General features: G+C 52.0%; 1 protein-coding gene across 7 annotated transcripts in view; it reads right to left on the bottom strand.

Moving 5' to 3' along the window:
* DLGAP4 (DLG associated protein 4) overlaps positions 1-26,773 on the bottom strand; it is a 201,320-nt gene that overhangs the window by 119,502 nt on the left and 55,045 nt on the right. For all 7 annotated transcript variants that reach the window (XM_060030850.1, XM_060030847.1, XM_060030848.1 and 4 more), the window contains exon 2: positions 22,609-22,824. The gene's annotated coding sequence lies outside the window, so the exon portion shown is untranslated. The remainder of the gene's footprint in view (positions 1-22,608; positions 22,825-26,773) is intronic.

Below are 26,773 nucleotides of genomic sequence, written 5' to 3' on the forward strand. Positions count from 1 at the left end.
CCCGGCCCCTTCAATCCATGCCCCCCTGGCCAGGCCTCCTAACCACCCCACAGCCTCCACGGTGGCCACAGGATTCAGCCCAAACTCTGTGGCCCAGTAACACCACGTGACATGTGTTACATGTGACATGACCCAGGCAGTTTCTCCAGCATCCACGGCCACTACACACCCAGGCTTCTGACACCACGACAGTCTGTGGGCGTCAAGCCTCCAGACCTCTACTCAGCAGTGCCCACTGCCAGGAGAGCCTTCCCCTCTGTCTGCCTGGCTGATCACATCCTGGCTTGCCCCAGCTTCTCAGCGCAGTTCTGACCAAGTGTGGGCTGATTCTCCCTTCCCTGGGCCATGCTGCCCTCAGCCTCCTTCCTCCAACCCAACCATTCATCATTTTCCAAACACGCGTCAGGCCCTGTCCTCAGAGCCTCACATGTATCACCTCTTATCCTCTGCACGGCAACCCATTTTACAGATGAGGACACAGGTTAAGTGACCTGCCCAAGACCCCACAGCAAGTACCAAGTGGAGTTGGGATTAGGATACAAGCCCATCTGACTCTAAAAGTGGATTGTGAAGACAGCAGGGATCACGCTAGGCATTTTTCCTCTGGGTCTTTAGAGCCCAGCACACAGGGCTGGGCTCAACAATCAATGTTCCAAGCAGAAGCATTGGGATAAGAGGGCAGACATTACAAGGAGAAAGATTTTGGCACAAATCTAAAAAAAATGCCAACAGTGCAAGGAGCTGCCCAAGAGATGGTGAACTTGAATGCAAGCAGAGGCCAGAGGAATGCTGGCAGAATTTGAGGAGGGGGTTCTGCCCCAGGAAGAGGCGGCCTGGAAGACCTCTGAGGTCTCTGACCTACTGGGGAAGGTGGTGTTAGTACAGGGGACCGTTTAGGGGTATGACCCCAAGTCACTCCCTGCCTATCACCCAGGCCCTAAAGCCCACCATGGAGCCTTTGCGACTCATCGGAAGGACAGCCTTAAGCTGCCTCCTTCCCGGGGTGATCTGTATTTTAACTGAGATTTCTAGACAACCCAAATGGTGTACCTTCAGGCCCTGTGACAGGCTGTGGGAAAGGGATAGTAGGGCCTGCCCACTTGCTCACGTGGCACTGGTTATGGTGGGAACAGTTCTAACACCGAGCAGACCCCCTCTGTCAGGCCTGTGCTGAGCACTTTGCCCCTCACTGAATCGCACTCCCAGCCCACAGACTCAAGGGCCATTGTTCTATTTGCAAGACAAAGAGACCTGCGCTTAGAGATGGGTAGTGACTCACCGGCAGGTGCACCCGGGCTGAAGGGGGGTTGCTGCCCGCCTCCAGCGCCCGGCCCCTTCTGCTCTGCCAAGGTTGGTTGCTGCTGGGAACAGTGTTCTAAGCCTGGTAGGGCCCAGGAGAGGGGGCAGCTCCGAAATGCAGGAGCTGTGGCTTCGGGTGGACCTTGATGAGGGACCTTGCGGTGGGTGTGGTTTGAAGTTTCGGGGGCTTTAGAGAATGAATAGAGTGGCTCTGGCCTTGGTCCCTGGGGCTGGCTTTGTCATGAAGGACACAGATTTTATAAATATCTCAGCCCTCACCATGGATCACATGGCACGGGGAATTAGCTTGGAGGCAAATTGGGATGAGGGGGAGGGAGGGTTTCAGCTGTGCTGGCAGCCCATTTGGGGGAGCAGAGTTCACAGTCAGAGCAGGCGGGACTGCATGGCTTGTCGGTTACCCATCGATACTGGTGCCCACGCCACTGAGGCCAAGGCCAGGGAGTGGGGGCCAGGTCTTTTAGGCAGAACCCTTAGGGCACAGTCTGAGTCAGGAACCACTAGCCTTCACGGGGTGGGTGGGGGGGAGTATCCTCAGCTGAGTTTCTGGCAGTTTCGGGGGGAAGGGCCAACCCCAGCTATTGATGGGCTCAGCCTGGAGAAGGGATCAGGATTCAATCTTGGAGTGAGGTCAGGGCCCAGTGTGGGGCTAGGGTCAGGATATAGACTGGGATCAAAGTTGGGCCTCAGTGTGTATCCAGGACTCCCCAGGTGGGTACTTCACCTCTGATACCTGAATCTTACTTAGGGACAAGTCAGTTCTCTTGCAATGACACAGAGGCCCAGGAGCCAGGACTCTGCTCTGTCTTAGGGGAGGAGCTGTGACTGTGAGAAATTCAGTTAGACTAGAGGGGAGGGCAGCGGAGGTAGCCCCCCTCTCTTGGGGCTGCTATTCCAGGCCTCTGTAAGCCACAGCGTGGGAGTTAAATAGAAGGGGACACCACGTGACAGGCAGTAGGTGGTTAATGACCCTGTAGGAGGCGAGCCAGAATCCAGAGAAGGCGCCATGGTGGGTAAGGGTGTGGGGAGGGGGAGAACTCGCCCTGGGCAGGGAGGCAGGACGCTCGGGCTTGAGGCCTGCGATGTCCCTGCCTCTTTGTGAGAATTCAGGCTCATCCCTGCCTTCTCTGAGCCTCAGGTTTCCCTTCACGGAGAAGACAGTTGAACTCGGGTCTCTAAGCTCTCTTTATCTGTGAAATGCCATGAAGAGATGCTCCTTCCCCAGGCGGGACCTGGTGGGGATCTCATGACCTCCACCTTCATCTCCAGTGGTCAAAGTCTGACCTGGCCTCTGAGGCCCCAGGGCAAATACCACTTCCTCCATGAAGCCTTCCCCCACTGAAATTCGCTGCCCCTTGGTCCAGTTTGCACATTTCTGAGCCCCCATTTCAGCCGGGAGCCCACTCTGCCATGCAGTAGGGTCGGAGTGGTCCCAGCTCTCTCCCCCACCAGACTGGGAGGCCAGGACCTCAGGCTCCACCACCCACCCCTTGGTATCCTGACCTTCAGGGTCCCACAGTCACAGCCCTCACCCTCAGATCCTTCGGAGACTAGAGCTGTAGCAGCTCCCATTGTTACTGTACTTATTGTATGAATGGCACTGCAGACTTGGTCATTCTGCACACACCTGAGCGATTAATTGCCTTCTTTCCCTTTCAAGGGCACTGTGAGTCATGCGACGTCTTGTATTTCTCTTTTTTGTCTATTAAGAAGCTCAGAGGCAAATTTATAGTTTTGCCATAAAAATAATCCAAAATTATACTTTGGATATTTCCAAAGTATAACCTGGAATTATCTCATTACTGTCTCTATTTACTCTTCATCTGATCTCTTATTTATTTCTTTTTCTTACTTAGACAAGGGAATTTAAAAAAAAAAGAAGAGAGGAAGAAAAGGAACAAAGGAATGAATCGGGGAAATCACGGCTTAGACTCACAGCTGTAAATGATAAATACTGAGTTCATACAGTAAGAGTGCTTTGCCCGTGACAGGCCTCAGTGAAGCCCATGACCTGGCGTTCATTATCTCCTGCGATCCCCACCACTCCCATAAGGAAGGGGTAAAACCAGCCTGCTTAACCACTGTGCTTTCTTATCTCCCCAGCCACAGAACACTGGGATCTCTAGGTTGGAGGGGTCCTCAGGTGTGTCCACAGCTGTGAATTCAGGCCCAGTTCAAGGCCTGACTCAATAAATATTTGCTTTCAAACTTTCCAAAGAAACTTTAAAAATAAACCGTTGGGCAGTGGCCAAATATTAAAAATGGGTAAGCCTGGAGCTGCCATTGGCAGCTCCACAGCCCCGAGGCCAGCCAGAGTAATTCCATCCTTCCTAAACAAAGAGACCTCTGTGAGGTTGCTTACGGTACAGTGAGTGAGAAAAGAAGGCAGAAACACCCAGTGTCCAACAGTAGAAGACTGGGAACATAATTTCCATTGAGCCATACTGTGGAATATTATGCAGCCATGAAAAAGAATAAGGTCCATTTCTATGTACTGACCTGAGAAGAAATCTCCAAACCATAGGATACCTGAAAAAAGCTGGCTGTAGGTCAATTAAAGCATGGTTCCATTTATGAGAAAAGCACACAAAATAAAACATCTATGCAATTGCAGTGAAAAAGACCTAGGAAGGTCTTTTTACATCTCTAGCTTGGATCCCTCCCCTGAACTCTGGACTCATGTATCCAATTGTCCACTCAGCATCTCCACTTGGATGTCTAACTGGCATCTTTAACTTGACATGTCCAAACCTGCACTCCTGACCCCGCAAACCTGCTCTCGCCACAGTCTCCCTATCCCAGGTGCTGGTAGCTCTACCCTCCTAATTGATCAGACCCAAACCTTGGATTCAGCCTTTGTTATCCACACAACGAGCCCAGCAGCAAATCCTGCCATCTCGTTTCCCAGGCAGAGGAAGCAATGGTGTTCTTTGCCCTGGCCAGAGCCCAACTAGGTACTCCTTTCAGCTCTGGGCACCTCTCCTGACGGGTGGGCATGGGACAGTGACTATCACGAGAGTCACAGAGAAGGAATAATCACAGGAACAATGTTAACAGTTACCACTTCTTGAGCAATCCCACCCTGCCCAGGACTTGTCATGCTCCTAATCATTTATCTCTCTCTTGACCCTGTGAAATGGAGGACCTATTATCACCATTTAACAAATGGGGCACAGAGAGGTTAACTGACTTTCCCAGAGTCACACAGCTACTAGGTAGGAGGGCAGGAATTCTAACCCAGTGTGTCCAACAAAAATCCAGAGGTGCCTGACAGAATGTCATGTTATGGATTCCATTCTTGACAGCAAAGCAGAGTGGAAAGAGATCATGAAAAAGAAGAATCAAGAAGTGTGGGAGGGGCTTGTCCTATCAGAGATCAAACCACATTAGACAGCCATTTGTGGTGGTTCTCAACGGCGGGTGGAACTGCCCTCTTAGGGCATATGTGGAAACGATCGGGGAATTTTCGGTTGTAACAATGACTGAGGGGGACGAGGGGAAGGTTCTACTGGCATTGAGTACCGAGGATTGGATCGGGGATCCTAAAGAACCTATAATGAGCAGGGTAGTCCAGCCCCCAAAAAGAATCGTTCTACCCCCAAATACCAACAAGTCCCTGTTGAAAAAACAATGAGATACAGTAATTAGTGTAGAATTCAGATAGACAAAGGGGTAGACAAGGAGATCAATGAGACACAGCAGAGCTCCCAGAAATAGATCCATAAATACATGGGCACTTAAACATTAAACAGAGACAGTATTTCAAGTTAGCAAGAAAAGGATGGAGTATTTCACTAATGCTGCTGGGACAAGCTATCCATATAAACATGAAATTAGATTCCCTACCTCCTACCACATGCAAAGATAAAATTCCAGATAGATGAAAGACCTCAATGTGAAACATGAAAAAAAACCAACTTTAAAATTATTAGAAGGAAATATAGCATATCTTTATGACCTTCGGTGGGGAAGTTGTAAACAAAAGCAAATAAAGGGCAAAATGATGCTTTGCTACATCAAAATTTTAAACTTCTGAATGAAGGAGACACAAAATTAAAAGAAAAGCAACACACTGGGAGAAAATATCTGCAACAAACATAACAAGGACTGAGATTCACATACATAAACCTCTTTAACAAATGAATGAGAAAAAGATAAGTGACCCGTAGAAAACTGGGCAAAGTATATGAACAGGCATTTTGCAGAAGAGGAAATTCAGATGACCGTTAAACATATAATGAAGCTCAGCCTCTCTGATAGTCGGGTGATGCTAATGAAGATGAGATGTTTTCTTCCAGCAGATTGGCAAAATTGAAGAGTGATAAATCAACTGATGGGGAGGTGCTGAGGAAATGGGAACTCAGATACGTCACTAGCAGGAGGGCAAAGTGGCATAACCACCTCGGAGGGCAATTTGCAGTGTTTGTTAAAACAGAAAATCCTGCTTCCAGAGAAGCATTAACACACAACTACAAGGAAGTTCATGGCAACACCGCTTGAGGTGAAGAACTGGAAACATTGAAACGTCCACCAGAAGGAGGATGGACAAAACGTGGTAACAACATATAATGGAACACCGCTCAGCAGAAGAATGAACGAACTACAGATACACTTGAGCTTGGATAGATGTCAAAAACATGGACAAAGCAAAATGCAAAGATAATTCACTTACTATGACATAATTTATATAAGAAAATCATTCAAATAACACCCATGAGTTTGGGTCCGTGAAAGGTCCCTCTAGTACCTGGGAAGACTTTCAGCATTTTCTCCCTCCCTCCCTCCCTCCCTTCCTTCCTTCGCTCCCTCCCTCCCTCCCTTCTTCCCTTCCTTCCTTCCTTCCCTCCTTCTTTTCTTCTTTTCTCCCTCCCTCCCTCCATTCCCTTGACATGCTTGCCCTGTGCTGACAGGTGCTGGAGATGAGGCCAAGGCCCCAGGTTGTACCCTTGCCATGAAAAGCATCCCACCGTGACCCCTGAGCCTGGCCCCAGACTAAACCCTCACCTCAGACCCCATGTCACGTCACCTCTCAGGGGCTGTGACATGGACATGATCCTGCGTCCTGCTGGTTTCCCAGGCTGTTGAGAGCTTCACAGGAGCGTGTGGATGAGGCGGGCTTGTGTCTCATAAAGTGCACCAGCTGACACCAGAGTCACCGAGGAGAGCGGCTGGTGGTGCTAAGTTTCTTTTTTTTTATTTATTTATCGGTACGCGGGCCTCTCACTGCCGCAGCCTCTCCCGCTGCGGAGCACAGGCTCCAGACGCGCAGGCTCAGCGGCCATGGCTCACGGGCCCAGCCGCTCCGCGGCACGTGGGATCTTCCCGGATCGGGGCATGAACCCGCATCCCCTGCATCGGCAGGCGGACTCTCAACCACTGCGCCACCAGGGAAGCCCGGTGCTAAGTTTCTTGCCTCCCTTCCTCCACCACCTCGTCCTCCTCTGTTATCCCTGCATCTTTCCCTTCTTTCCTTCTTCATTTGCTTTAATGCCTTGGAGCCAGGGGAGAGTGTAGGGGGAGGGTGCAGGCAAATCTCTGGGCCCACGAGCTAATGCCTCTTTGTCTGGGCTGGGGAATTAGATCCCTAAGGCCACAGGTGGCCATAAGAGCAGGTGGCCACCTCTTCCCAAAAGCCCAACAGGTGCCAAGGACAGCAGCCATGGTCACATCCGGGGCCTCAGAGGGCCACACAGGGCCCTGGGGAGAGGGTGGTGGAGGATGGACTAATCGGGCATGACGGCAGCCCTGTGGGCGTATTAAGCTTGGAGCTGTTAGGGTGGCTGGTGGAGGAACAGCCAGGGCTGGCCCAGCCACAGAACCCCCCAGGGACACTTGGCTCTGGGGCTCGAGTCTGCTTGCCTGAAGGAATGTCCATCAGCTGGGGCTGCCAGGGCTGCCCCAGCCTGGCTGCCAGTCCCGCTGGGTAGTAGCAGTTCTAGGCCCTTCTCTGTATCTTCTGATACTGGCTGTGCTGCCTGGAGGCGGGGAGCTTCTCTCCCTTCTCTGGGTCTAATTTCTACTAACAACTAACCTGTCAGCCTTTTCCTACCCACTGTCTGTTCTGATTCTCAAGACCACCCTGCAGGGCAGTGATTACAGCACTATTTTGCTCTGCTAAAAATGGAGAAACAGGCCCAGAGAGGTTTAATGACTTATCTGAAGCCACACAGCTCACAGATGGCAGATCCAGGACTTGAGTTCTGGGCCTCTTTGACATCTAGTCCTTGTTTGTGACACAATGCCCTCCCTGGAGCCTAAGCCAGTGGTGAGGGGAGGGTGGTGGCGTCATAGTCCTGGGAAAGGAAAGACACCAAAGGAAGCCAAACATCATCTGAGTCCTGCTGCCGACACTATGCCCCCAGAGGGTCACGTCCCTTCTCTGGGCTGGACCAGATGACACCCAGAATCCTTTCCAGCCTTGATGTTCAAGTGCGTGGTTTCTAGTCTTCAAGGGTTTTTTCAGCTCTATCACGTTCTAGCTAGGTAACCTGGGGAAGTCTCTCCTCTCTGCTCATATAGCTATAAAATAGAACCAGTCACTCCTCCCTGGTGTGCTTGTGGGGGTTTGTCAAGTGCCCAGCACAGGGCCTGGCACGTAGTAGGTGCTCAGTAAATGGGCATCCCCTTCTTTTCCATACAATCCCTGAGCCCCTCACACCCTCTTTCAGATCTGGCTCAAATCTCACACCTTTAAGGAAACCCCATAAGATTCTAAAAGCATATACTTAACAATCCCTTCTTGCCTCCCTCTGTGTGTAAGACTAAGGTCACCCCATCCACTCATCAGTTTACAAAGCCCAGCCCCATCCATTAGCTTGTGTAGTGCTACCAACAACCTTCCTATTAAGACTGAGGAAACAGAGGCTAGAGAGAGACAGAGTCCTCAGTTCACTTAAATTCTCTAGGATTCAGTTAGCTCACATCTAAAATGGGGATACATATTAGTACCTTTCCCGCAGTTTGATGTTTAGAAATAAAACAGCATAATACGTTTAAGTTCTTAAAAGAGTGCTTGGTAGACAGTAACATGGTCCCGAATCCTACCGCAGATACTGCTTGGATTTTATCAATGCCAAGGCCAAAGCCTCTGATGTCCCAACTGGGTTCCCAGAAAACCAGTCCTGGAAATGATTCATGAGAACTCTCTGAAGACAGAACCATGGACAGCGTCCCCAAACACTGGGACAGGGCCAAACCCTCTCTTCAGCACCACGGACAACACTCCTGCCATCCATGTCAGGGACAAGGCAACCATATCGTATGCACTCCAAACAGCCCAGTGCCAAGGTCGGTGACAAAATCCCCACCACCCATGCTGGGGGGGGGGCAATGAAAGCCTCTGTTTTCCAGCTTGTTATCTGCTCTGGAATTTGTAAGGCCCAGAACAGGCTACTTCTTTTTCTATTTCCATTTGTAGTCATCTATGCCAATGGCCTGTTTTCCTGTTTCTCACCCAGTGATTGGGGTACCTCAGGAAGGCTTTCTAGGGGTATTCGGCTGGGAAAATCCATCTTCCTAGGCCAGGAGAGCCTCCCAAGCCTTTCCTTTTTTTCACTCCTGGCCTAATTTCAGACACAAGTAGTGATGGCCACCAGGCAGAGTGTCATGGCCAAGGGTGGCAGCAAGGGCCAGGCCCATTGCCACCTCATCTCAAGGGCTGGGCTCGTTGCTCTGCTCTCAAGATACTGAATAAAGAGGAAAAGCACTTCTGAGTGGAGTGGATCCCACTCCATCACTCATCTCTGAGGCCACCTTCTATAGGCTCCTTGTCCATTTGATGAGGGCTAGATTCCTGCCCTACCCACCTCCATCCCTGACCTCATAGGCTACCTACATGGTCTCAGAGCAAGCATCATGGGCTGCCTCGGGCCCTTCTTCAAAGATCTGCAGGGTTTCAGTTCAGCAGGGACCCAAGAAAAGCCAGAAACTCAGTCCTTCTGAGACAGCAGAAGGGGAAGATGAGGCCACAAAAGAATACCAGTGCCCTCCTCTGATGAACAGGAAGAAGGCCACCTTCTCAGAGTTGTGATAAAATGAGGTGGTGTGTCCAACACTGAGCCTGGCGTACAATGGGGGCTTAGTAAATGTCCATTCCCCCTTCCCAAGAAGGAAAATGTAACGATGGTAACGATGATCACTACCAATATTGAGCGCCTACTACATGCCAGGTGCTGGGTCAAGGTCATCAGAGGCAGGAAAGGCAAGGATTATTATATCTATTTTGTTAAGGAAACCAAGGCTCAAAGTGGTCAAGAAATCTGCCGAAGGTCACATAACCAACCAAATGACAGAACCGGATCTCCACCCTCACACTCCGGGCTGCTTCCCCCTGCCTCCAGGAGATCTCTGATAACTACAGTCATACTTCTCACCTGGGGGACCCAGCACAGCCCATTTGCTACCTGTCCACATACAATGTTGGACGCTCCATGCCCAGCCACTTGGCTGTTGTCAAGCTGCTGGGCCCAGATCCTGGAGCAGGTGAGGATGGGAGCAGAACCCAAACCCCTTGCCCTCTCAGGCCCCCAGCAGATTTCAAGGGGCTCAGATGCAGTCCCCTCCCCACCCTCTCCTAACATGGCAAGCTGGCACTAGCCCACCTGCCTATGTATTGCCTATATGCCCAGCATCACTGAGATCCCACATAGGGCCCCTCACACTTGTCATACAGATGAGGACACTGTGGCCCAAGGAGGGGACGGGACTTACTCCAGGATACACGAACAGATGTGATCTCAGGACTCCAGACTCCTTCTCCAGTGCTCTTGAGCCTAGACTGTGGGCTCAATGGAGGCAGGAGCCACAACACTCTCGTTCACTGCTAGGTCCCCAGCACCCACCTCAAGGCCTGGCCTGCAGCAATTTTCTTTCCTCACTTTCTTCTGCGGGGAGGGGCGATGTGTCACCCGCTTTCTCTATCCAGTCCAAAGAGCCTTGCACACAGTAGGCCCCTAATGAGTAGTTCTTAAATTATTTCATTCATTCAGAACTCTTTATTAAGTGCTTAATGTGTGTCAGGCACTGTTCTAGGTGGTGGGACCACAGCAGTAAGAAAAAACAGACATAAGTAAATGGACATTCCGATCCTCCTGTGACACTGATTGGACTGGAGTGAATCTGCCTGTTTCCTTGCCTGTTTTCCCTACTCTTTGTGGAAAGGGCAAACACTGTCCCTGTCATGTCTCCAGGACTGTATACGGTGCCCAGAATACAATATATGCTTGCTGAATCAACGAATGAGTGAATGAATACAGTAGGGCAGTATAATAAAGGAAGCCACCATATACTGAGAGGGTGCTCTATTCCAGGTGCTAAATATTTTATACACATTAATAATCTCGCAGAATCTTCCCAACAGCCTCTGTGAGGTGGGCACTTTAAAGTGGATCCTGCTAGCCGTTGTTTCTTTTTGCCTAATTAGCAGAAGTGTCCAGTTAGAAATATTCACTTCACCAGCTGCCCTTGCAGCAAGGATGGCCATGTGACCACATCTGATAAATGAGATGTAGTCAAAAGTCCACTGAGTGGGGCTTCTAGGAAATCGATTGTTTTCCAGATTTTAAGAAGGGTAGATTCAGAAAGCATGCAGTCTTTATTTCCTTTGTTCCACCTGGAATTCAGATGCATCTGGAGGTGGAGCAGCCATGAGAACAAAAGACACACACTAAGGATGACAGAGGCCTGGGCCCTTGATCACTTGCTTGACATGCTGCACTGGCCCCGGCCTGCCCCTGGGATCCTTGTTACATGAGAATAATCCCCTGGGTGTTTGTATCACCGTTATTTTCTTTTTTTCTTCTGTTAAATGCAGCCAAATTCAATTCCAATTGATTCAGTATTATAACAAGTGAGGCTCAGAGAAGCCAAGTGATTTTCCTGAAGTCACACAGCAGGTAAGCAGATCTGGAATCGGCCTCTAGGTCTAGTGCAGGTAAGTGCCTCAGCCTGTGCCCACTCCCTCACCTGTATGCTGTCAGTCCCAGGCCTGACACCCCACACCTAGCACTTGGCTCTCCTCTAAGATTCTTCCTGACCACTCTGGTGTCTGGCTTTAAGTTCCCCCATGTCTCCTCTCTCACCTGACTTCACCTCTCAAGTACACCCAGGTGCAGATCCTCCCTTGCAAACGGTCCTGTCTCAAGTCCCAGGATTCTGCTCATCTCCTGACCCCAGTGAACTGCTCTCTCCCTCCTCTCTGCTCACCCACCTCTACCTGGCCCAGAACAGTGTGCATAGCGGGCTGTCAATCAGTCTTTGCAGACGCGTGTCCTGGTTCCCATCTCTTCCCCACCGGGCTCCTGCACCCGCCACCAGAATGACCGTCCGCAAGAGCAGTTCTGACTGGACCTGGTATCCAAGGCCTCCAGGATCCAGCTCCTGCCTCCTTCCCTACGCTCCCTCTGTCCCCTGTCCTTTTACCCTGACCAGCATTTGCAGGGTCAGCTCCAACTTCAGATCACAGAGAGGCCCCCTCTGCCCACCCTGCCTCGAGTAGGTACCCACCACCACCAGCCCATGCCACCTCCTCTCTCAGCCCCTTGGTCAATTTGAGCACAACCTACAATCTTGTTAGTTTGCTGTTTGCCATCTACAACCTCCCCCCATCCCCAGGAGAACCAGAGCTTCTTGAGGGCAGGAAGCAGGCCCATCTTTTCGACCCGTTTCCCCATGCCTGGCATGAGGCCCAGTACTCAGGCTCAATCAGGAGGTGCTGAATGGAGCTCAGACTTGCTTCCCACGCCTTCCCGCCTCCCCCTTTCTACTCCAGCCGAACAGCACTACTCAGGCTTCCTGAACCCTCCTATTGCTGTCAATGCCCAGAGCTTCCCCCCAACTCCGCCTCCAGCCAGGCCTTCCTCTCCCTTCCGTCCATCAAAACCAAGCTGTTCTGTGTCTCATGTCCTCAGGATGTTGCTTATATCTCAGCACCAACAGAATTCAAGCAGATGGGCATTCCAGACTCCAGCGGGGGTGAATGAAACTTTGGGACAGAGAGCGTGTGTGCGTGCGTGTGTGTTTGTGTGTGTATGTGCATACGTGCTGGAGTGTCTGGCCACCTACACTCTACCCTGGATGTGGCAGCCTCTGTATGTTCCTTTTCTTGCATTTCTGCCTCTGGTCACCACTATTGGAGCTCATTTTGAAACGCTCCGATATTCCCTAGGTAGCTGCCACTGTAAGAAAGAAGAAGAGAAAAAAACAGCAATGTTTACTAAGCCTCTACTATGTGCCAGGCGCTGCTCTAGACCAAATAATAATGACGACGATGACGATAATGACGATGATGACAGCAGTATTTGCTGAGCACTTAGCACGAGTCTGACACCATCCTAAGGGCTTCTACTCAGACAGATGCTATTATTATCCGCATTTTACAGATGAAGAAAAAGAGGTTCAGAGAGGTGGAGCCACCTGTCCAAGGTCACAGACACATAAGTAGTCTTCTTTTTCTTTCTTTCTTTTTTTTTTTTTTGGCCACACCGCAAGGCATGCAGATCTCAGTTCCCCGATCAGGGATCAAACCCATGCCCCCTGCAGCAGAAGCACAGAGTCTTAACCACTGGACCGCCAGGGAAGCCCCTAAGTAGTCTTGAGTTCGGGTCTCTCTAAACCAAAACCTGCTCCTCTGCGAGGTTGATCTGGCCACACCCAGGGGCCTCGGCGGCGTAAGGGAGGATGCACGGCTTCCACTTGCAAACTATTGCTGCCTCTGAATGCAAAGCTGGAAGCCACCCTTCCTGACCTGGGGCTCTCCAGGGGGAGAGCTGGGCTGGTAAGACTTACCCTAATCTGCAAGGCTGTAGAACAGTGCTCTAGCCCCCACCAAGGGCCAGGCCAGAGGAGACGTGGGGTGGACAGAAGTCAGTGAGCCTGGGCTCCACCTCCCCGGTAAGGCTGAAGATTTTCCCAACAGCCACAGCCAAATTTATCTGCCAGTCCCCCGAAGAGCTGATTCCAGCGTCTGTCTGGAAATGTCAGCCCGTGTGGTTGCAGGAACGTGGGGAGAGTTTTCCTCTAAGTAGCAGGAAGCATATGGGAGGCGGATGGCGCCCGCCGCCCCAACCTGCCAACTCTCGCTCAAGCAGGAACTAAAAGGGGCCCAGAAGGGTCTGGAATTCCTACCACCTCCAGGGGGGTGGGGGGAGGGGAGGAGCTGGAGACAGAGACAGTGGCAAGGAGAAGGCCAGAGACTGGGTCCTGAAAGCTTGGCTGTCACGAGCATCTGACCCACATACAGCAAGTTGAGGTCCTCAGATGGAAGTAACACACCCAGGAATTTAGTAAAAACATCAACAATGATGAAAACCACGCACAGAGCACTTGCTCTGCCAAATCTGGGTTAGGCGCTTTATTTGGATGATTTCACTTAAACTTTACAATCAACTCGAAGACAGGGGCTGCTATTCTCCCTATATTACAGATGAGAAAACTGAGGCTCAGAGAAGAAAAAACATGAAGTCAAAGACTCTCGGGGCCAGAAAGGACCTTCCAGATTCTCAGCAGAATTACAAATACTCTATAGACATTTTGGTCAAGTTGTGATGCAGCTGATGCTTGAATACTCCCAGTGATGGGGAGTTCATTATCACCAAGTTAGCCCATCTGCAGAGAATTCTTTGTATCCAAATGGTTTTCCTAGCCTTAGCTGGAATCTCCTTCCCTGGAGTGCCAGACCCAAGGGTCTGGAAGACCCCTGCCTTCCCCCACAGAGAGAGAAAGGCAGGGAGCAAGGCCCCCTCAAGGTCTCTGGTTTCCCCTCTGCAGGTGACACACCCTAGTTCCCTTGCCCACCTCTACACCCGTGACCATGATAACCAGAGCAGCCCCCAGCACTTAATGTGTGCCAGGTTCTCTGCAAAGCCTGACCCTTCCCATAATTCCTGGGGAGGTACTATCATCACCCCATTTTACAGAGAAGCAAAATGAGGCTCCATGGGGGGAAGGCACTTACCTCAGTCATTCAGCGGGGACATGGGGACCCTGGAGGCCTCACTGGACTGCTGCTCTAAGTCTCATGAAAGCGGAAGAGGTCCCTGCTGGCCCCACCTGGGGACCCTCTCACTGACACTGAGCCAGGCTTTGCCAGGATTTCCCTCAAATCTGGTCCACAGGGCCCCTGAGCCCACACCACCCCCCTCCCAGGATCAAACTCAACCCTCCCTCTCCCCTTCTGCAGCACCCACTAAGTCCCCAAGTCCTTTTTTTTTTTTTTTTCTTCCTGCGGCACGCGGGCCTCCCACTGCTGTGGCCCCCCCGCCCGCCGAGCACAGGCTCCGGACGCGCAGGCCCAGCGGCCACGGCTCACGGGCCCAGCCACTCCGCGGCATGCGGGATCCTCCCAGACCAGGTCACGAACTCGCGTTCCCTGCATCGGCAGGCGGACCCCCAACCACTGCGCCACCAGGGAAGCCCCCAAGTCCTTTTAAACCTCCTTGCTAAGCGCCCTTCTGAGCCATTCCCATGGTCCTGCCCTGCCTCTTGTCACCCCCAACTGTCACCAGCCCAATGTGCTGGCTTTTCTAACACCCAAACCTGCTCTGCCCTTGGCTCTCTTCTACTCCAAGGATCAAATGCAAACTCCCTGGCCCAGCAGTTGAGGCCTTCCAAGCTTTGGCCTGGGCTGACCTCTCCAGCCCTTTCTCCCCCCAACCCCTCATGCCCGGTGGCCTAAACGCTTAGCAGGAAGCAGGCGAGATCTTTGTGTAGCCCAGTTCCTCTACCTGATGTAACCTTCCCAGTTGTTTCTCATGAAGAACCCCTATTCATCCTTCAAGACTCTGCTCAGAGGGACAGAATCAATTGCTCTGGCCCCAGAGATCCCCAAGTGATCAGCACCTCCCTCTGACCTGCCATGTGTCACCTGCCATCGGTGATGGAGGTGTCTCTCTCCTCGTCTGAACTGTGAACTCTCCCCCCCCTCCAGGCAGGGTCTGCTCTAATGCATCTTTGTAGCCTGCTGTCTAGTACAGCGCCTGGCACATGGCAGGTGCTAATAAATATCTGTGGAGTGTGAGAGAGAACGATTAAATGGGGACCGTGGGACGCAATGAAGTATTAGAGACGACCCATAAAACGTGGCTCACGTGTATCACAGCTTTGATGTATCGGGGACAAAAAATGCTGCTGTCAAAATAAACAGACACAAACATTTTGGTGAATGAAGACTTTGCTGGCTGCCTCTGAATTTAGAAGGGTATCAGGGGACGATCTGAGGTAGCTGGAGCTTCCAAGAAAAAAGCTGTCCAAGTAGATGAAGTAACCAGGGCTCACCTGAAGGATGATAGGAGGGCCCTGGAGGGGGCAGGGGTGGAAGAGACTAGGTCCATGTCCCAGACCTGCCTCTAACTTGCTCTGTGTTTTTGTATAAGTGGCTTGGCCTCTCTGAGCCCAGTTTCTTGTTTGTAAAATGCAAAGGGCATTTGGAGAACTGCTGAGGCAGATGTGTGTCCAAAGGCCTAAACACTGCTCTGCTGTTGGGCTGATGTGACACTTTCTGCCTGTCCCTCTTCAAGCTCCCAGCAGGCTGTGCAGACACTCAGGGCTCCATGGCTTTGGAACCCTCTGGCCTGAAAATGCAGGCCCCTGGCAGCCCTCCCAGCAGGTCATTCGGGAGAAAGACCTCAGTGGCAGGTGGGTGGGCAGTGTTCCGGGTGTGCCTCAGGCAATGGCAGGACTGTGGACTTGATCCTGTGCAGGGGTTTTCTAACTAGAGGTGGAGGGAACAGAGAGTGAGCTCCCCATCTCTGGGGGTATGCAAGCAGTGGCTGGATACATCGGGACAGGAATTTTGACCCAGGGTGGGGAGGAAGTTAGACCAGTAGATATCTAAGGCCCCCTCTTAAGGGGCCACTGGGTCTCTTCTCTCCTTCCCCACATGGAGCCTCAACCTGACCCCTCCACGGCTGTACTCTCAGCACCAGCCAGACTGAGCTTGCTGACACTTTCCTCCTTCCACGACATCCTTCAAAGACTCCCCACTGCCTTCAGGATCAAGGCCAAGCTCTATCCCGGCATTCAAAGCCCCTGTGATCAGGGCCTGCTGCTGCTCATCCACTGGTTGTTCTCCCACCACATGTGCCTCTTCCACCTACAATGTTCTTCCTGTATTCTTGGCTACTCAGCTTAGGTGTCACCTCCTCCAGGAAGCCTTCTTTGCTCCCATGCTAGCCCTTGTGTTCCCTCAGCCCCGGTGTGCACACCCACATTCCAGATGAATCATCCGTGGGCTCCTCTCACTCCTCCAAAGACTACAAGACCTCTGGAGGCCAGGACGGCTCCCCTCCCCCGCCGCCCCTTGGGCCCAGAGTGGACTCTGACACAGAGAGAGCCGATGTCTCCTGAGCCGAACTGGCACTTCAGAGATTCTGACATTCTGATTCCAAGAGTCTAAAGCTGCCTCAGGGAGCTTCTGATGGTAAGGTCTGGGATCAGGACTCCTTTCAATAGTTGTATTGTTTTTTTCTGATTTGAAAGTTATACATCTTGGGAAATTCAGATAAGTACAGGAGGGGGAATTTGCTGTGTTTGGCTATTGCTGGGTCTACTTTAGGCCACAGCCCTATATTTTCTTTGGGGAAGCTACTCTTCCCCACTCTCCACTGGTAAAGTTCTGGGTGTCAACTCCACCTCCAGCTGTGGGGTGGTACATAGGCCCAGGCTGTCAATCAGAGCACTTGATTAAGGAATGGGCGTGTCCATAATTTTGACCAATCAATGCCAGGACTCTGTTCTGGGACTTGTGTCTGAGCTATCTGGGAAGAAGTCTTGCATGTTCCTCTGGACAGGCATCTTATCACCTGTATGAGAAAGCCCTATGAGAACATAGGAACAACCCAGAGAAAGCAGAGTTGAGAAATGGTGACTAAAAATCAGGTCCTGGGGGGACTTCCCTGGTGGTCCGGTGGCTAAGAATCCTCCTTCCAATGCAGGGGACTCGGGTTCGATTCCTGGTCTGGGAACTAAGATCCCACATGCCGTGCATGGGGCAACTAAGCCCACGCACCACAGCTACTGAGCCCGCGCGCCACAACTACGGAGCCCGCGCGCCACAGCTACTGAGCCCGCATGCCTCAACTAGAGAGACCGTGTGCCGCAAACTACAGAGCCCATGCGCTCTGGAGCCTGCACACCGCAACGAAAGATCCCGCATGCCACAACAAAGATCCCGTGTGCCGCAACTACAACCCGACGCAGCCAAAGATAAAATAAAATAAATAAATAAAAATAGGAAAAAAAATAAAGTGTGTTTAGAAAAAATAATAAAAATCAGGTCGTGGGGACTTCCCTGGAGGTCCAGTGGAAGCACTGGACCGTGCTTCCACTGCAGGGGGCATGGGTTTGATCCCTGGTCGGGGAACTAAGATCCCGCATGCTGCATGGTGTGCCCAAAATAATAATAATAATAAATGTTTTAAAAAAACAGTGGTAGAAAAAACAATCAGGTCCTGGTGACAAGGTCTGAGCCCTGGATCCAGCTGAGCCTGAAGCTGGACTTGCCTCTGGACTTTACATTCACGAGCCAATCAATTCCATTTTTGTTTAAACCAGTCTGGGTTGGGTTTTCTGTCACTTGTACCTGAAAAGTACCTGAATGATACAAGCAAAAATAAAAATAGAGCTTGTCCATATCTCACACCCAGAGGAAAATGCTACGAACAGTATAATGGTTGTCCTTCTGGGCAGGAGCACGCATATATTTATATATACATTTCCTAAGAAAAATGAGATCATACAACATACACCATTTTATAACCTCCTATTTTTCCCTCAACAATGCACCACGGACATGTTTCCATGTCAACAAGAATATATCTACGGCATTGTCTCCACTGCCGCTGAGAACACCATTGTCTGGCTGGACCGTAATTTATTTAACCATCTCTTGCTGATAGATAATTGGGTAGTTTCTAATTTATCACTGTCTTCAGGAAAGGTGCAGTGAACCTACTTGTAAAACGCGTATGTTTGCTCTTGCTGGATTATTTATGGCTAAGATTCCGTGACTGCAAGAGTTTGACTTCACCAGTATAAGTTTCTCTGCCAAATATTTAAGATTCTCTGAGTGTCTGTAAGGTAGCATCTGTCTTCCCAGGCAGGGTAAACGGTTATCAAAAAAAGCAAATCCAGGGTGTCTCCATAGCAGTGTCTCTGGCGAGAGTGCTTATTGGAAGACGCAAGTGAGTTGATGGGAATGTAGCTGGGGCTTGGGGATGGGGGCGGGGGTGGTGCTGGCCCGGGGTCCAGCCAGCCATGTGCACCCCGTTAAGCTGCCCTCCTCCCTGGGCCTCATCCCCAACTGGGTCTGACTCTCAGTAACGAGGGGAAAGGCGAGTCTGGGGGACCAGTTGGGACCCACTGAGGGTCCAGGCAGGACGTGACAAGTGCGCAGCAGGTGTCACCTCTGGAGGTCACAGTGGTGAAAGCAGCCGCCACCAGTGATGCAACAATGGGACTGTTCCAGCCCCAGTGTTTTACCAGTAAAGCACCACAGCCACCCTCTGATGCTGTTCTGTGTCACTCAGGCCCCCTTCCCCCTTCATCTTTATCACGTCACCATTAATTTCCTTCGAAGCATCGATGGAGTCGCTGTGTAATCAGTTTATCTGCTGGGGTGTTTGTATAATATCTGTCCCTCCCTAAGGCTGTGTGCTCTGCAAGGGGCACAGACTAGCAGGGACTGGCGCTCAGTAAATGTTCCGGGAATGCAGGAACGCCTCTGGGGCTGGTGCCGTCTGCAGAGCAGGCGCCTCTGCGTTGGGGCTTGGAGATACCCTCTGCCGTGCCACCCTCCAGGCCATGTTCCCAGCACAAGTTTGGGGACCCACAGGTCTGCCTTAGAACTTGACTCCAGTCACGGGCTGCTTGGAGCTTCCGTGCCAGGTGCCTGCCGGGCCGGGACCCCAGCCCCGAGCAGCGCTTGCTGCACGCACAGGACACAGGGCCCTGGAGACAGCAGAGCTGGTGGAGCAGCTCCACCCATCACTGGCTGTGTGGACTTGGGCCAGTCATCTCCTCTCTGGAGGCCTCAGTACCTTCATCTATAAAATGGGGCCAATACCACTGACCTCTCGGGGTTGTTCTAAAGACTGAGGAAGATAATGGACATATTTAGAACACAGTGGGTCCTCAGGAAATGGCAGGTCGGCCCCACGTATAGTTAGTTCAGAGGTTGGGTCTGACCCTGTCTCACCTGGATGATCTCTTTTTACCTTGAGTGATTCCTGGGTGAGCCCTGGCCTCCTCCCCTAGCCTGTCCCTAGGGAGGTCCCATTCCTATCCGTCAACACATTAGATGGCTAAATGCTCTGCTCTGACCCCTTGTCACACTCTCAGATGCCTCATGTGTTGCCTACGGCCACAGACAACTGCCTGGCCTCCCAAGCCTTAAGAACGCAATGGCACCGATCCACATCTGAGGGACAAATGGAGGATCCCCTGCCCTTTGGGGGGAACTTCCTGGCCCCCAATCTCGAACATGGGACAGTGATGCCGGCCTGAGTCAGTCTGTCCTGTTTCTCATCCCATCTCTCCCACCTGAGAGCTCTTCGACAACATGATAAATAACTCTACCCCTCTAAGCCTCACTTTCCTCCTCTGTAAAATGGGTAGAATAATAGACTCTGTGAGAATTCAATGAAATAAGGTAAAATGTTTTGCAAAGAGCCTGGCATTTAGTAAGTGCTCAAGAAGTATTAACTATTACTGTTAGCATTGCTCTTTAGCCTTTCTACTGTGAAACCTAATTCATAGAGAAAAGTGCACAAAACAAAAATGTTTACTGCAATAAATGATCACAAAACCACCTGGGTCAATGAAGAGAACACCGCTTACCCCTCAGGAACCCCTCCTGCCCCACTCTCAATCCTTATATCCTCTTTTCTTCACAAAGGTAATCCTTTTCCAGACTTTTATAGTGCTGTTCCCATTATTAATAATAGAAAGCAAATGAAAAGAAAGAAAGTGTGGCCACTCTGTCCCTACCCAGCCAGCCTCCCGGACCCCCGGCTGCCTCTGCCCTGGGCACGGAGACTCCCCATCCAATTTCCCAACTTCGACTTGGGCTGTTCTTTAAATAACCAGCTCGTTAGCAAAACAGCAGCAGTAACACCTCCCTCGCTGCCGCCCGGTCCTCCATCTTTCGGCGCAGTGCTGACGGCTGCGCTCCCAGCTTGTGCCAAGGAATCCCGTTCTCCGTCACTGGGCCACACATGCCAGGGGCTGCCAGCTATGCTGTGTTCTTGGAGGCCACGATCCTGCCCCTCCGGCCAGGCCTGGCTGGTGCGGGGCGGGGCAGGGAGGTGGGCAGAGAGTGGTGGTAATTTTCTGGAAGGACCAGAGTGTTGCCGGGTGAGCCCTCTCCCCCAGGTCCATGCCTCGGTCTCCCCATCGACCTCCCACAGGGTCACTAGGAGCTTAACTGAGATGATGAAGAAAATGAAGCATTAGCACAATGCCAGGCACATAGTAACTGCTCACGAAACGGCCGCTGTCATTCAGGTTGCTCCTCTCACATACTTAGTCCCTAGGGAGGGCATGCAGGGCCTAGGGCAGCACCAGGAGTATCTGCATATGATTAAATCCCACAGACACAGCTCTCAGACCAGGTGGCCTTATCACGTCTTTTCCTAGGACAGCTGCTCCGCCAAATGTAACAGCTGCGTGTAGCCACTACAACAGCCCAGGCCAGATCGGGGGAGCTGGGCCGGGGGGCAGCTAATTACTAGGGCCCCTTTCACAGTTATTAGTACTAAGAAGGGGGCACCGGACGAGCGTGCAGCCCTTGTTCCTGAAGAAGCACTTCTATACACATTATCTACAGCGAACTTCCCGGGTTTTTATTATCCTGTGGCATTGGTATACTATCCATATTTACGAGTCTTTTCCCTTCTCATAACCATCCCATTAGGGAGGTTGATCAGCTGTTGGCAGATGAGAGAATGGGGACCAGAGGGGCTGGCCGCCTTGCTGAAGGCTTGAGTCGACTGCCAGCTCTCTGGGGTCAGCAGGGACCAGAGGCTGGCCGAAAGGCCAGTGGGCTCTTGGGTCCTGCCAGCGTCTGGGTGGAGGGAGGTGAGAGCGCCTTCCTCCTCTCCCTTTCTCCTTCCTCCCACGTACACCAACCAGGTGCCAGGCACAGCTGCTGGCTGTCCGGCAGGGAAGGAAGCAATGTTTCCTGACCCTTGGGTTGCTGAGGCCAGACTAGGAGGTAGATCTTAAACCGACAACCCCGTGTAGCGCTGAGTGGTGGCTGGGTGACCGTGGGCGAGCCCCTTGAGCTCCCTCTTTTTTTTTGGCTGTGTCGGGTCTTAGTTGTGGCACGTGGGAACTTCGTTGGCGGCGCATGGGCTTCTCTCTAGTTGTGGTGTGCGGGTTCCAGAGCGCAAGGGCTTTGTAGTTTGCGGCACGTGGGCTCTCTAGTTGAGGCGTGCCAGCTCAGTGGTTGTGGTGCGCAGGCTCAGTTCTCCCGCGGCATGTGGGGTCTTACTTAGTTCCCCGACCAGGAACCTGCGTCCCCTGCATTGGAAGGTGGATTCTTTACCACTGGACCACCAGGGAAGTCCCCCCATGAGCTCCTTTGAGCCTTGGTTTCCTCAACTGTGAACTAGTCACACCTGCACAACCTGGGGAGGTGGTAGGAGAATAAGATGCAGGAAAGTGGTGCCCGGCGCTGTGGCCGGCGCTGAGTTGGGGCACCCTGTTGGGATCCTTGCTGTGGGAAGGATGACCAGAGATGCTGCAGGGCCGGGCCCCTCATCCATGTTGGGGTCAGGCATGCTGGGGACTGGAGGGTTGCCGGTGGAACAAGCTGGAGGGGCAGGAACAACAGGGCTCCCCAAGATTCAGGAACTCTGATGGCCTCACCTCAGCCCCCGCCCCCGGGGTCTCATAGGCTCCACGGCTTCCGGCCCAGCCCGACGTTCCCCTTCCCTTTCTGAGCCCGTGTCACCAACCCCCCAGCCCCTTGGGTGTGGTAAGAGCTGGCCTTTGAGATGGATAGAGCTGGGCTTTCTGTGCGTCCTCAGGCAGGTGCTTTCTCCTCTCTGAGGCTGTTTCCTCTGTAAAATGGGTGCAATCACTGTGTTCAACTTCTGGGTTGTCGGGAGGACTGGATGAGACACGTGGTTAAACTATAAATTGAGCCCAGACGTATAACAGCTCTCACTGAGGTCCCTTCACCGGCACGTGGGTGTCGCTGGGTGGGAAGGCTGGACACTTCCCAACTGTGCCAAGCACGGGTCTGTGGATGAGCGGCCCTGATTCCGTGTGCCCAGGCTGCAGACAGTTACTTACCAACCCCGGAGCTACGTGCGGAGGGGAAATGGGAACCAGTCGGAAAGCAGCAGGCGTCACCTTGGGAGCGGGTGCTGGACCGAGGGCTGGCACACACATCCCTCCGGGCGCTTGGTCAGAGGTGCTGGCGGGAAGCAACGTGGGACGGGGCCCTCCGGTACCTGGAGTGACCAGGTTCCGGCCACCAGGCCCCTGGCAGTGGGGAGGCACGGGTGCCTGCAAGAATGAAGGAGAACGTCAATTAGGAGGTGGCCGGGGATAATCCCTCCACCCTGAGACCCCTGGACTGGCCCTGGGGATGCTGGGGAGGGGGACACCACGGAGCAATCATCATAGAAACCCAAGTGTTTGTACACTACATTTTCCAAAGCACTCTGGCATCCCGGCTCACGAGGGCCCCTACGTTATTTTTCAGAGGGGTATTTGCATATCATGCATATTTACAATGCTTTCCCCACCGCCCACAGAATCCCCACAGCAGCTGGGAAGCTGGGGTTCCAAAGGCTCAGATTCTCCCCGTCTTGCTTCTCCCTCTTTTTCCCTGAATGGGGGCGGTCAGGAAAGGGGCCAGAGTCACACAGTCCCGAGTTCGAATCCCAGTTGAGCCCTCACTCTCCCGGCGACACTGGGCAGGCACCTGCCCCTTTCTGAGCCTCAGTTTCCCTGCTTGTCAAATGGAAATAAGAGAACCACCTCTGAGGTCTCCTGTGAGGATTAAGAAGATAATGCAAGTAGAATACCTGGCACAGAGTATGTGCCTGAAAAAGACCCTTCAAAGAGGCTCGGTCCCTGTGCCCTGCACTCAGAGCAGGAGGTGCTGCATCAGCACCCCCCGACCTCCTACATCACAGGTCTCGTCTCGTGTGAGAGGCACAGGAAAGCCAGGGGTCCCTCTCCACCCACCTCTGCTGAACAGGTGCTGCTGCTTCTGCTTGGACCTTTATTTTGTTTTTGTTTTTTTTTAATTTTAATTTTATTTTTTTTGCCGCTCCGTGTCATGTGGGATCTTCCCGGACGGGGGCACGATCCCGTGTCCTCTGCAACGGCAGGCGGACTCTCAACCACTGCGCCACCAGGGAAGCCCCTGATTGGATCTTTAAATCAGCAGGAACCAGGCCCTCCTGGGAGAAGAAGAAGCCCCCCCCCCCCATTCCACACCTCCGCTCCCAGGAGCCTCCTGGTTGCTTTGGAGGACTCAGTGGAAGCCCCCGCCCCTGTTCTCTCATCCTACAGGTAGAGAAACAGAGACACAGGGGTCATCTACCTGATCTGGGGACACAGAATCCAAGTGGTTGGGCTGGGATCTGAACTCAGGCTTTCCCCCTCAGCCCGGGGAGAAGAAGTCCAGGGGTCAGTTCGCAGTAGGAATACGGAGAAAGGGGCAGTGGATGATGGGGGAGGTTCATCTTTTTCTCCTGGTTACAGCAGGGCCCTGGAAAGCCCTCATAATCTCTAACTTCTCTATAGCTACACCTCCTTTGACCTCATTTTCTCCTCACAGTGCTACAATGTTACCCATATTTTCCAAAAGGAGAAACTGAGGCTCAGAGAACTTCAGTCATTACCCACACGGAGGAAGAGTCAGGGCATCTGATTCTAAGACCTGGTATTTAACCCCAGTGTGGCCCTGCCTCCCCAGGTGGGGAAATCACCAACCCAGAAAAACAGGCAGAACCGTCTGGATGAAAAGTGTTTAAACAGAAGGAAAAGAAAACACTGACCTCCAAAACATTCTGAATTAGCAGACACAAATTCTTAAAAGAGTCCAAGATGCACCATGGGGTGTGAAAATTGCCAGTACGTGAAAACTCAGTGCTTGGGAGGATGCGTGCCTGATCAAGTTGTCACTTTTAGCCAAAATCAGTGGGAGCCCAAAGCGGAAGGAAGAGAGGTGACGGCAGAGGGAGGCATCCTGTGCAGGGCGGTGGGGCAAGGGGTCCCAAGACCTGCCCTGGAGTCCGCCCAACTTCCTCGCTGAGGGACCAGAGCAAGTCTCCTCCCGACTGCCCACTTTACAACAGGTGGGAGAAGCCTACAAGACAGTCTCTTAGGTTCTTGTCAGCTCTGATGGTGATTAAGATTCAGGGACTTCCAACAGGGATGAACCTCGAGAACATTATGTTAAGTGAAAGAAGCCAGTCACAAAGGACCACATAGGGTATGATTTCAGTTATATGAAACGTCCAGAACAGGGAACTCTGTGGGGACAGGAAGTAGACGAGTGGTTGCCGGTGGGGGGACTGGGAGTGGGTGAAAGCTAAGGGGTTCGTGGTTTCTTTTTGGGATAATGAAAATGTTCTCAAATGGATTGCTGCGACGGACGCACAGCTTTGTGAATATACTGAAAGCCATTGAATGGTACACTTTAAATGGGTACAGTATATGTACAGTATACGGATTCTATCCAGAATTGTACAGTCTATGAATTCTATCTCAATAAAGCTGTTAGAATAATCCAACACTAAAAGAAAGATTCTGCAACTTCCCAATGGACAGCTGTCCTCTGGGAGCCTGTGATTCCCTTGGGGTTCTTCCACTATGGCCTGGGAAACCAGGGAGTATTTTCCCAAGAATCCCCCAACACCCCTACAGACCCTCTGTCCCAGAGGCCTTTGCATTTGACATTTGCCTCCTCCAGGAAGCCCTCCCTGACCTTCCAGCCAGTCCAAGCCCCCAGTTACTGGCTCCTAGGGCTCCCTCAGTTTCTCGCTACTTATCATGCTGATGTGAGGAAATCATTTCCATGATCATTGGATGACACTGCCTTCTCCATCAGACTGGGAGCTCCACGAGGGCAGGGCCATCGTCATTGGTCATCATTGTCAACGCTCAGTGCAGTGCCTACCACACAGAAGGTGCTCCAGAAATGTTTGCTGATTGAATGAATGGATCAAAATTCCAAACGCTATAATGCGACTTGGCTTCCTGTCCTGGCTTCACCTCATTCTGGCGGGGTGATCCTGAGCAAATCACATAACCTCCGAGAGTTTCAACACCTACTGCAGAGAGTAGCCAGGGCATTAAAAGGGATAACGCACATGGAAAGTACTTTATGAAGCGGCTTCCCCACAGCTGCCCCCATCGCAGTCAATGGAACCCACTCCTACCAGCCACTCAGGCTCAAGCCCTGCAGTCATCCTTGATGCCTCTCTTTCCCTCACCCTCTACACCCAAGCCATCAGCAGCTCCTACTGAAGCCACTTTCACGACGTATCAAGAAGCTGGTGCACCACCTGCATGTTACCACTGCTGTGGACTGAGCCATCATCACCTCTTGCCTGGATTAGTCACGTCCTCTCTTGTCTCCTGCTTCTGCCCTTGCTCCGGACACAGAAGCCAGAGGAATCGGGCTAGAACACAAGTCAGAGCCTGCCCCTCCTCTGCTCTAAACCCTCCATGGCCTCACTTCACCTCAAGTAAAAGCTGACAGCCCTACAGATGCCACGGGTGGTCCCTCCACCACGCCCGATTCTCCCCTTCACTCTCTGCTCACTCCCTTTGCCCCAGCTACCCTGGCCTCTGCGTTGTTCCCTAAATATACCAGGTATGCTCCTGCCTCAGGGCCTTTACACTTGCTCTTTCTCTGCCTGGAATGTCAGTCGCCCAGATGTCAGTGAGCCTTACCCCCTCACTTCCTTCAGATCTTTGCTGAGACCTGACTTTGTCAATGAGATGCATTTCAGCACAACAGGTAAGACTCTTAACAGAAAAGCAGGGGCTTGAGGTAGAAATCCAGGCTCTGCCAGTTACATAGCTGAGTGACTGTGGGCAAGTTTCTTAACGTCTCTGGGACTCAGCTGCTCTTTTCTAAAATGGGAATAATTACAGCACCTTCCTCGTAAGGTTGTAAGGCTTATATGCAAATGAGCAATTTATCCTGATTACACCCTGCCCCTCCCACTAAAATGCCGGCCCCACGAGGCTGAGAGTTTGTGTGCTTGGTTTATCACCAGGTCCCCAGTGCCCACCACAACACCTGGCACACGGAGGTGCTCAGGGAAGGCGTCGCTCAACAAATGTTTTCAATGCTGAAAAAATATTTATTGGCTAATTGTCACAAGCTCTGGGTTTTCCCTTCTTCCCTCTCACAGACATTTATTTTTCTCTCCAGCCCAGCCTGCCCCTTGGAGGGCCAGGTCCACAAAGCCAAATTCCCACGGGCAGC

The sequence above is a fragment of the Delphinus delphis genome, chromosome 15, assembly GCF_949987515.2.
Source record: "Delphinus delphis chromosome 15, mDelDel1.2, whole genome shotgun sequence".
In the NCBI taxonomy this organism is placed as follows: Eukaryota; Metazoa; Chordata; class Mammalia; order Artiodactyla; family Delphinidae; genus Delphinus; species Delphinus delphis.